This window comes from Chelonia mydas, chromosome 11, assembly GCF_015237465.2.
Source record: "Chelonia mydas isolate rCheMyd1 chromosome 11, rCheMyd1.pri.v2, whole genome shotgun sequence".
Taxonomy (NCBI): domain Eukaryota; kingdom Metazoa; phylum Chordata; order Testudines; family Cheloniidae; genus Chelonia; species Chelonia mydas.
In genome coordinates this window covers 43,726,981-43,739,578 of record NC_051251.2, presented here as the reverse complement: position 1 = coordinate 43,739,578, position 12,598 = coordinate 43,726,981, and positions in this window count along the sequence as shown.

The window sequence follows — 12,598 nt, the reverse complement described above, 5'->3', positions numbered from 1 at the left end:
TCTGAAGTGGGAAAGCAAGCCTCAAGCATCTGAGTGGCCACTATGATGTCAATGTATGGCTTCTCAAAGGTGTTCTAGATCTTCTGTAGCACAGGGCCAACCATGAGCACAACTGCTTCCCTGGGGTTCCCACTCTCAGGGGAATGTGGCGGGGGCAAGTTGTGTGGACTCTGCAGTTCACTGACTGGCATTATATCCATTTCTGGCAGTGGAACCAAAGTTTGTGGGAGAGAACAGAAAACAAATCAAAACCTGACCAGAGGCAAATGAAGAACTCAACATAAGATATCACTTCCCTCTGGCAGAGTTACCAGAAAGAGAGAAGCAACTCATGGCATGGCCTCATTCCTTCTTCCAGCAGCCTTGAGCCCAAGCTTGCATGTGTACATTCTTTGGCTGAACAAACTTCTCTATTTGTGAGAGGGTCCCTGCAGTCTCCAGGGTCCTCAATCTAGAACCTTGCAAGGCATTCAGTGCTTCCTGTCTTTTGCTAGAAAGCCAAGCCAAGCTTATTTTCAACATGTCTTATGGAAAGAGCGTTTATGACAGTTCTTATTAAAATATCTAAGAACGATTTTCTCACCCTCCCCACCTTGTAAAATTTAAAGAGATCCACACAAGAACCCAACACAAGGTTTGTGCTTTCTGCAGGGAATTGCTAATGGTATGTGAAGTTTTGCACCTCCATGCTGTCTGAATCTGGTCTAGGTCATTAGTGATTAGAGCTATACTTTAGCTGCAAAATTTGGATCTGGATTTTGAATGCCTGGTATTTGGAGCTGAGGTTTTGATTCAATCCACCATTGGAGATAAAGATCTGCAAGGTTGAGGATCAGACTGAATCTCCCTGCCTATCTCAGTGAGCGACCAAACTCTTTGCCAATATGATGGCTAGGCACGGTTGCTAGTGGACAAGTGTCCACCTGACCTCTGAGACACTAACACCACTAATGAGCATCTTGCTGTCAGTGTCCACAGAGAGAGCAAAGGTTGCATGAACAAAATAGTTATTCTCTCTTCTTACCTGTAGAAGTGGTTTCTCCAGGTCAAAATCAAGGCATCGTGCACAATTGATCAAAACATTTTACTAACACAGACAGACCTTTCTAAGATACACTCTGTATTTAACACAAACATATGATGCAATCAACTTGTTTAGTTTCACATATGCTATAACTATTGCTGTGCTCCTCAATACCAGAGGATGTATCATAAGGATTGTATTATATGCATACAGTAAGAAAACAGGCAAAAGACTTTTTAAAGCTTTACCTTTTTAAAAAGAGTAGTCTTTAAATTGTTGCAAATAAAGATCAGAAATTTATCAACCTTAACTTATTTGTGAACAGCGAAAGCTTTTAACACTCCTAATGCTCACATGGCTCCATGGTGGTGACAATATGTGGGAACAAATACTTCAAGGAGAACCCAAGCAAGTGTAAGTAAATACACTATCATGCTGGCTACTCTAATTAGTTTCTAAATACTTATCTTCTTAGCATTCAAGTCTACACCATCTGGCTCCGAAGTGCAAGTTAACTTTCTTCACAGTCATACGATAATCTTTTATCTAGAGTTATAATTGAGATTTACTGTATTTCCAGACAATTCTTGACTTGTTAAAAAGAATGGAGGTGACAGATCCACTTGTCCGATGTGTCATTTTAAACATTGGAGGTAAGGAGAAAGCAGCAGCTTTATTTATCACTGAGCGTTTTGCTTGAATGCTAGTAAATGGGATTTCTTACTCTGCCAATAAGCACTTTAAGTTTATATTCTACAAAACTTGGAGCTTTACATGGCGACTCAGGATGGAGACAGACCAAATTTCAGGCTTGTGAAGTGCTTACAACAATGGTCACATTTAGAAAAGTGACCAGAAACATCAGCTTAGTCCATTGTGCCAATCAGAAAATAACTATACATATGCACAATGAGGAGGGAGCAGAGTTTAGGATGACACGGGAAATTTAACACTGACTGCATTGGCTTATGGATCTGATCCCCAGTTCCTTAGACAGATGGTGTGCGTTGATCACTTCTGATCATGCTGATTAGATTGTCCCATAGTTATGTTATACATGTTCCTTTTCCTCTTAAAAAAAGGGCAGTGAAATGGAGAGAGATCAAAAAGAAAGATGAGACCATAAGGTTTCTTAACCACTCTACAATAGATGTATACGTTACCTAGCTAGCAGAGCTCACACCTTTTACTCTTGCTGAGCTCTGATCACCTCCCTTGTCTGAAAACACCTGCTCTGTTTAACAGTACATGTTTATCAACAGCACAGCCGTGTAGACATTTGTCAGCATGATTTAAACAAACAACAACAACAAAATTAACACAAATAGCAGATGTGATTACTGGCAAGAATACATTAGGTGAATTTACTTAGGTTATGAGTTGGGGTTTGCAGGTCAGAATTAAGGGATAAACAAGTACGTGAATGTCAAGTGAAAAGATTGTTCCCATTAGATACTTATTCACTTGTTAAGAACCCATCCCAGATGGTACTTGAATGGGGACTCTTCTAAATACAAAACCATAGTGCTAACTGTAGCACTAAGAGAGTCTCCTTAGTGAGTAGTAGAGCTGACCTGAGCTCATTTGAGATCCAAGTTCAGCTGTAGATATTTAGATCAGTTTTCCCCCCAAAGGTCATAAGGTCAAGGGGTTCTCAAATTATTTCACAGTATGGACCATGTCTTAATAGAGATTCTCTTTTGATTCACCTATCTTATTCATGATTGCCTGGGCCACATCTTCTCAGTCAATTACCTGGGCCAGTTCTCCTCCCATTCACATTTGCCTGAACCATGTCCTTCCCTACGTGTGACTGAGTAACATCTCTGCAACAGTATCACAACTTGCATGGAGGAGAGTATTTCATGTATTTTTAACTTCTTTTAATGCATAATTAATTTACCAATGGGAAACAAGTAAGAGACCCAGCATCACATGGCCAGCAACTCTACAAGCCACCAGCATGTACTCTTTGGAGTGCCAGTGGTCCACCCCTCTTGAGAACTGCCACTGTAGGGAATTTGTGAATTACTCTGCTGAATCCATTAAAAATGGGATAATATTATTGAGAAATTGCAGTGAGATATACATGCCTGTTTGGTAGGGCCAATGCTACAAATGTAACCAAGTAATGAACTCTGCTATGGGGTTGGTTTATTAAGTAGACCCCTTTAGATTATATAGTTCAGATATCTCCATTGTCTCATAATCATAACTGATTATTGAAACAACCCTGCACACCCACCCTTCTTTCTGCATCCTGCACCATACGTTAGAAATTACCATTTCCAGTCTTAGATTTATTACATATTTTGGAATAACTTTGGCACATAGAACCAAATTCTGCCCAGCCTTGCCCACCTTGCAACTCCACTGGCTTCAGTACTACATTAACTTTGTAGCTGTAATTTACTATCAATGCAGCTCGAGTGATACTAGCAACAGTGCAGATAAAACTCAGGCATTTTTACCACTGTGTTTCCAAACCCTTGGAGCTACACCTACAGTGAATTATGTCTATAAAGCTAGCCTAGGTTACATGAGGTCATTATTTTTGGGTAACACTTTATTTCCTTGAAATATGCAAAGCACATATTGAATATTAGCAGCCATCACTCCATCATGCACCTTAGCAAAACTTCAGTAGCTCATTTAATCTGGACAAGTAATTTGTTTTTCATGGGCAAATGAAACAGTTTTCTCATCATGGCAGTTTGGACAACTGTGGTGCCTGTATATCTTCATGATGATGATTTTACTATGTATTTTGATGTAGACTAAACGAAAAATAATGCCGAGCCCAAAGTTCTGGGCTCCCTTGACAATCGTTAAGTATACAGTAATAAAGTTAATTTAACGACTCCCTCACTGACACCCAGATGGCATTTTGCTGGCAACAGCAAAAATGTAAACAAAGTTTACCCTCCTTCCCACATAGTATCCCACACATCTTACAGCCCTCCTCCATTCTAAGATCTGACCGGGGGTGGTGAAATGGTCTTGCATATACAGGGCCTAGGATTGCAAGGGATGTGAAACAGGCCAGAATTTCATCCTGTGTGTCAAAGTAAATCTAGAAGATGGACTCTCCCTCTTTCCATATAGCCAGAGGGGAAAATGGACCTTGCAAGGCTATGCTAGACAGCACAATTTCTGAGTAATGTTCATGTTAGTTACACACATAATAAAGATTCAGGACTTGTTTTTCCCGCCCCCCCCCTCCTTTAATTAGTCCAATGGATATAAGCGAAACCATTCCCCCCATTAATTTTTCAAATTTTGCCAAATCACTGAAATCCCTCTTTGAATGAAATTAGGTGTGACAATAATCAGCCTGAGAATTTTTGTCCCACCTGAAAAATCAGTGTTTTGTGGAGCTGTGCCAGTTCAAGTCCAACTTTAGTGGCACTAACTTCAAACTGCAGTAATGCTACCCAGACATCCTACACCATGTCTAGAACCAAAGGACCTGGCTCTGTCAGTGTATAGGATGCATTGGAACCCCAGGCAGGAGAGCTCTATATTACGACTTTACTCAGATTGGGGGTGCCACTTCTGATGGCCTAACATCTTCTGTGATGCCCCACATTCCCTGCTAGTGACTGCATTATAGGAATAGGGCCAGTCTGGATATTCATTTACCAAGAAGTGGAAAATAAATTAATGTGCACAAAAGCAGCTCTAGTACCCATGCAGGTGACTAACATTACCAGCTGCTAGCAGTTTAAAAAACACACATGGTTTTGGAACAGTATCTTGGACTGAATTGCTCCCCAGGGATACTGCCATGAGAAGGGCAGAGGGAGTTTCTGTTCTATTGCTTGCAACATGTGGGCCTGATCCTGTAAGATTAAGTCATCTTTGAAGGCAATGGGAAGGTGCTCAGCAGGTTGCAGGATTGGGCCCTCTGCTTCAAAAACAAAAGATGGAAAGCAGAAAACCAATCTCCTTTTTGTTAAAGTGTGTGAATGGGACTACATGGTTTTGCTAAATTCAGATTTCTGGTCTGTGTAGGTTCTTATACTGCTCATCACAGTGTTATCTGAGCAGCTCCTTCTATTCATATTCATGACTAAAACGAGTTCCTTTTGGGCACAGGCAGAGGTGAAAGTGGGCCGGTATGGGCTGGTACTGGCCTGTACACAGCCGACATTAACGTCACTGCCCCCGTGGAGGGAGGGGCACCTGCCCCAGGACCCAGCGATTTAAAAGGATCCAGCAGCGGCTGGAGGCCCGAGCCCTTTAAATTGCCACCAGAGCCCTGGGCGGCGCAGGCCAGGCAGCGTGGAAAGGCTGGCTTGGGAGGCTGACCCCCCCCCTTCTGCCCGAGGCCCCACCCCTTCCAGGAGCCCGGAGCCAGGCCCCTATACCAATAAGTCTTTTATCTTACTTTCACCCCTGGGCTTAGACACATTCAGCGCCCACTTAAACAAACCTCCTCCCCCTCTCTCTCCTACGGCCTTCTTCTTTCACTACTCATTCAGTAGTCCAGAGAAATGTTATTTTACAGGACTTATCCATTACTTCATCATACAAAGAACATACAATATAGAAGGGTCTAGGCAGAAAAGGTCTCTCCCCTCCCTCCACAAAAGAAATAAAATTAATAACCAGACAAGCAACTTAGAATTGCAACTAAAAACAGTAACATGCCGGATCCTCAGCTGGTGTAAACTGGATTAGATCCACTGATTTATAAAGAGGCACTATTGCCTCGTGGAGAGAGCACTAAACTAGGACTCAGTAGACCCAGGTTCTAGCCCCGACTCTGCTACTGGCTGGCTGGATGACCTTGGGCAAACCACTTCATTCCTCAGCTCCCCCATCTGTAAAACGGGGAAGATAATGATACTGACCCCACTTTGAGATACACTGATTAAAAGCCCTACATAAAAGAGTAAGGTGTTATTATTGTATAATGACATCATACAGTAGATCAAACAACTCCTCTGAGCCCTCACCAGAACAACCCTGCACCTTTGGCAGGTTTTAATCTATGAATATGCGGTGCATGCTGATTGCCACCAGCGTCCACAAATAATATCCTCACCCTCCTACATATATTCTATTGATGGTATGTGCGCACTCACAGCTGGTAGATTTTTTTTTTATAGATGTATACAAGATCTGTAAAAATCTATTTATAACTGGGGTGGAAGGCAGTTACTTGCTATCGTGGTCATCTCTCACTTATGCAGGGAAAATGCAATGGGCTTGATTCTCTGGTTGCCTAAGACCACTTTGTATTACGTAAGCATAAGAAACGCAAAATAGTCTGAAAGGGAGCGGATAATTTTCCCTGAGCCAAAGAACTCTCCCCTGGCATAAATTTGATAGCAGTGGCTATGCTGCCTTCTGATCCAAGCAGCCTCTTATCCCTATAATATAATATAGGGAAGAAGGGGGCATGCTGGGAGGTGGGAGTGGGGCATAGACAGGAGAGGGAAGGGAGGAGACATGGTTGAATAGAGTTTTGGGACTTTCTGCTGTAGTATAAGTTAGGACTGCACAGAGACATATTCCTAACTTGGGGTGGTGTTGGGCAGCTCTGAATTAGGGTGCTGCAACCAACACCCTGCACTGCCTCTTTCCACTATGGCTCATGTACCTCCCCCATGCCAACCCAAAAGCCAGTGGCATCACAAATACACAAACCACACTATTAGGAGAACACAGAAATGCTATTTCAGGAAATAGAACACAGTTAAACACACACAACTAACAAACAGCATAAAAACGTATAACATTATTAAATTGCAATTTTTATAAGTTCATTTATATTATCTCACTCTTTAAAATAAATCCAGGGGCCTAATTTACTATTAAAGTTTAATTTCATGTCTTGATTTCTGTTCTCTACTCTTAATTTATTCTACAGCCAGCCTTCCAAAAGGAAAAGAGCTAGAACAGCTGGAAAGTTTTACAGCAAGGCTATGTCTAAAAAATAAATTCAGTTGTAACCTCTACTTTCAGGGAACTGCTTTATTCATTTTTAAAATATATTTACTGTTCTATGAAAAGCACAACATAACCATAGCAGAATCCAGTGATCATAATATTGGTCTAATATTTTAAACAGGTCTTAACACAGATTTCCACCAGTCGGGGGTTTCGCAGGACTGTCCTACTTTGACCCCCACAAACCTCCTATCCCACTCAAAGCAGATTTCCTGCGTTCAGGGCTGCCCAGAAGTCTGGCCTGACCACCCCTCCCGTCTCCATCTAGGGAGGGACAGACAGGTCAAACCTGAGTGGCGCCACATCTCGCTTTAGCTACTCAAAATGTAGGGAGATATAGTAACATGTCGAGCAAAATTGGAAATCACAATTCTTTCGCTTACAGCTCCTTTTATCCATGGATCTAGACGTCTCTTAGAGCAGAAAAGTGGATAAATATTACTACCCTGGCTTTTCAGATGAGGAAACTGAGGCTTAGAGTGGATAAGTAATATAGCAAGTTGGTAGCAGAACTAGGAGTAGAATTTAGGTCTCCTAAATTAGCCCCATATGCTAAACACTAGATGGTGCTGCCTCCCGTGAACTTTATAGCAACCACCTAATAGGAATCTCCACACTGCTCCAGGTCCTTCATTACTTCAGAGTCATTAACATTTTGGTAGGTATGATCATATTGGACTGTTAAGGCCTCAGCCTGAAGAAAACAGCCCCGTGGCTGTCAGTCATCAAAGCTCCTTGGGCTTCCTTGGCCATCCAGTTGTATAAGCTGCTCCATATTTACAGAAGGTATTTCCTACTCAGAAGTACAGTAACTACATAACAGCCTTACAATGGACATGTCTACACTACCACTTATATCAGCAAAACTTGTCTTTCAGGGGTGTGAAAAAAACCACACCCCTGAGCAACATAAAAGTTTCACCAGCATAAGTGGAGTGTGTACAGCACTATGTTGGTGGGAGAGTCTTTCCCATGGGCATAGAGCAGCTACATGAGCCATCTTACAGCCACGCAGCTGCTGCATCGGTACAGCTGTGCCACTGTAAACTCACTAGTGTAGACATGGCCACAATCCCCTAATCCTGCCACTTTTCCAGCGGCAGAGTCACAGACTTAACCCAGCTGTGCTATCATGTAATTATGGGAAGGAGGCTGGGAATGTTCAGTGTTGCCTACTGGGCCAGCACGTGGAAGGCTTGAATTCTTGTCTGGCTGATGGAAGAGTCTTTCCCACTCATCTATGCAGCTGAGGTGTGAGAGGCTCTTTCAGTCCCCACACCAGGAGTGAGATCCCGATCCTATGGAAGTCAAGGGACCTTTTTTCCATTAACTTCAGTAGGGACAGGAGTTCAACCCACGTACTTACCTCCTCCCACCAAGCAAACCAGTCCATCACCCCCCACTTCCCATCCCAGTAGAGCTGCAAATAGATAAGTATCCAGTAATTCCCACAGAGTATATAGTGTCACCAAGAGAAGGGGAGACACATGGGGAAAAGACCAAGAGAAAACAGAGTTGCAGAGCATACCAGGCGGGATATTTCCCAGAGGTTCTCCTCCCAACTGCTCTGCCACTGTCGGGCACAAAGAAAGTTTTGATGGGGGTGACTGTTGATCTGGAGAACTCTAACCATTCCCTTGAGTATGCTGCCAATATCCTTAGCCTGTCCAGGTCAGAATGCTGCAGAAACTGTGTTTTATAAGGCTCCGAGTTTAAAGTGTGGTTTTAATCAGAAAAGTAAGTAAAAAAAGCAGCTTCTTACTCAATAAATCTCTTCTCCTTGTGTGTTCAGTCACATCTGCTCACTAGTGCCCAAACCAAGATTTTCGTTTAATATCACACAGCCCAGACAACTAAAAACAAGGAAGTGGAGATCTACTCCTTGTTTATGAATCCTGCTTACTTCTACTCCTATCAATAACTTCACGTGTTCCCATCAGTTACATGTTTCAAACTCACTGAAGCCAGAGGGTTGGCACAGATGTTATGGAAGGCAGTGAAATGGGGGCAGAATGAGTCTTGCAGAACCTTTTATTTCTGGTTAATATTATTGTTTGTAGTGCCTAGGAATTGGGTACTGTAAACTTTCAGCCTGGTGTTGTCAGCAGGAAAAAGGGCCATGTTCAATTTTCTAGGAAGTCCCTCTGAAAAATTAAGTTACACGGACTCAACAGAAACATAGGAAACTATATGTATGACCCTGGGTGCCCCTGACAGGGAATGCTTTCCACTCACAAGCAGTGACTCCAGGGGTTTAAAACAAAGAATTTTATCATGGGGGTAAAAAAGGGGACAACAGAATAAACTTGGTAAAGCCACCAATTAACATATTAGCAATCTCTATTAGATAAGACTCCACTCCCTGACCTCACCCCCCAATCCCACTCCTACTCCCCAGCATGCCTTAACAATAATCCCACCTTCAGTTCTCCTCTGGCAGCTGAGAGTGACTGACGGGTTCTGGCCACTTCCCACCTCCCCACTCACAGTTAGGTATCCTGAGTCAGTGGAGTCCAAGGATGCTGGCAGGTCAGTGCTGCCTGGAAGGCTCTGGGGCCTCTACCACCTGGTCTAGCTGAGATGGATTCAGCTTTGATTGCTGGGTAGGGAGGAGAGCACCAGAGTACCTCAGGTGAGCTGTCATTATCTGAGACTTCAGCTCAAGCCACCTCACCGCCAACATCAGTGTCAGTGCCACGTCTGTGCTGTCTGCCGCCTCAAAAGCGCCTCCGACCTGCACCATCCACAGTCTGAGCTCCACCGCTGTCTGACACGTGAGCTCTGTGCCATCTGCTATTTTGTAGCTGCCTCAGCTCAGCATTTTCAAGAGGGGTCAGTGGTCTACAGGACTCTTAACAGAGACCCAGCAGAAGGTAGGAGTCTCACTCTTTTTTTTAAACCATCCAGCTTCCCCTACCAACTGTGCCTGACCATGGTCTTGGCTAGGGTGACCCCATGCATATTTTGTGTAGATCTCCTATCCATTAGGGTCAATAGGATTTTATTGCCCTCAAGCTCAAAAAACTGTAGTTTAGTCCAGATGTCCCCAACTGTCACCTGAAGAAGAGCTCTGTGAAAGCTCAAAAGCTTGTCTCTCACTACAACAGATGTTGGTCCAATAAAAGGTATTACCTCACCCGCTTTATCCCACACATACTGTAAGTGAAATGCAAATAAGGCCTGGCTTATTCAGTCATTTCCTCTTGTCACCAACATATGCCAACAGAGAGCCTCATCCCCAGTGGAGTCTCTATCCACTTGGAGTTCTGTCAGTCAGTCAATTGGTCACTCTTCTTTCTTTTCACCAATAGGTGTCAGTAGTGAATTCCCTACTCTTTAGGGCTTCAGGCCACAGGGCTTAGGGTAGTATTCCTTTAAATAGTTTGGGAGCCCATGGGCATTCCTGTCCTCGATTGCAGAAGCCACCAGGACCCGTTAAGAGCAAGGTATATGTATGTAATGAGGCCTTGTATGTTTGCATATAGTTAGTCAACAGTTATCTGGAACCCAACCAGGTCCCTGTGTTTGCCTCACATTATTAATGGTGGGTAGAGAGCAAAGACACAGCACCCTTTATACTGTGGTAGTTCATGAAGACAGAGGAAGATACTCCCTTATCCTGAAGGGCATAGAGAAGAAGGGAAGATCCCTTCATTGGTGTATTTCAGATTAAGTTAGCAGGTCTGGAAATATTGGTTGTGGGGTAGGATCTCTTTTCTTATAACGAGAGCATTTTTTTGTGGAGATTGCGACACAATCATGGAGCTTCACAATGCCATTTTTACAGAGTAGAACTGCACTTTAGAAAGCAGGACATGATGCTTGATGCCATAAACAGAAGTTGTGAATACTATTTGACTATCAATGTAACAGGCTATTTCTCTTCTGTTGAAAGCTCTTATTCAGGGCCTCTTCTAACCTGCCAAGTTTTTGAGAAGTTGGACTACAAGTATTTACTTTGCACCATATGGCAACCTCAGTGCACTGAATTTGGAGAGGGGGTGGAATAGAAAAGAGAGCAGTTTTACCATTCCAAAGCAATAAAATGGAAAAATAAGCAAGCAAATATGAACCGTGCAACAATGACAATTGGGTTTGGCCCCTGTTATAGACTTCCCTTTCGGAGCTGAGAACAGTAGGTAAACTCAGTGACAGAACAGCTTCTTCAATATTTATTCATAGGAACATAGTAACAGAACCCTTCAAAGAGAAAAGGGTTAATATAACAAAAGGTCTACCAACATACGGGCTTAGCTAATGCTTTATACCCCCTCAAGACCTAGGTAGGTCCAACTTATCCTTGGTGCTCCTGCTGTTCTGGGGACTAAGGCTTTGTCTACACTAGCACTTTCTCAGTACAACTTTTGTCAGTCAGTGCTGTGAAAAAAAACACACCCCCTTGACCAACGTAAGTTTTACCAACAAAAGCACCGGTGCGGACAGCGCTATGTCAGGGGCAAATGCTCCGACTAACATAGCTATGGCCGCTTGTTGGGGGTGCTTTAATATGCCGGCGGGAGAGCTTTCTCCCATCTGCATAGAATGGCTACAAAGGAGGTCTTACAGCGGTGCAGCTGCAGCCATACAGCTGTGCTGCTGTAAGGTCTGTAGTGTAGAGACAGTCCATTTCCTGCAGACTCTGCCTCTGTCTCAGCTTCAGGGTTGAAGCGTTTAATCCCTCCCAAAACCTTTGTTTCATTTTCTCTGCTAGGATTTCCCACGTCCAGGGTCACCAGACAGCCTATAGATCAGAGCATTGTGGTGATAAGAATTGACACCTGTATTGTTTCTTAAGCATCAACAGCCATTGACTTTGCAGACCTGAAGAAGGCAGCCAGGATTGAGTTAATGCATTGCACCCATGTACCCAACAGTAATCAGACAGACAGACAGAGGGACAATATTCATAAAAACACGGTACAGATCTCATTCCTTGCAGCTCCAAAAGTATCTGAGCACCTCACAATCTGGAATTTATTTACCCTCATAACCCCCCCGGTGAGTTAGAGCACTGCTATCATTCCCATTTTACAAATGAGGCCCTGGAGACTAAGGGTATGTCTAACTACTGCAGTGGTGCATGTCCATACCACCCTGCTTGGGTCGGGTTGGGGGGGGGGGTGCATCCTCACCAGGAGCACTTCCACTGACCTAAAAGGAGCAATGTGGGGAGCTGAGCTCCCAGTGGGCTGCCGCCCCTCCCCCCTCGGCTCCCCATTCCCTGGTGGTGGGGGGGGAAGCTGCCTGAGGCTTCTTGCCCTCAGGGAACAGGGCCCAGCCATCCAGGCTCCTCATCCCAGCTGGGAGGGAGGTCCATTCTTACCCCAGATCCCACCCAGGGGGTGGGGTCCAGCCACCCAGCTCTCCAGTGGAGTGGGGGGCAGCTGGGCTCTAGCTGCGCAGCTTTCTTACCAATTTCACAAAGAGAGCTAACAACTGATTTAAGTCAGGCAGTGTCTACACAGACCCTGCGTCACCCTAACTACCCTGACAAACCTTATGCCTCTCGTCAGTTATGTCAGTGTAGAAGGGCACTTACATCAGCAGGACAAGGCTGTAGTGTAGACACTGACAAATTAGGTCGACCTGTGTAGTGTGTACACAGTACTCCAACTG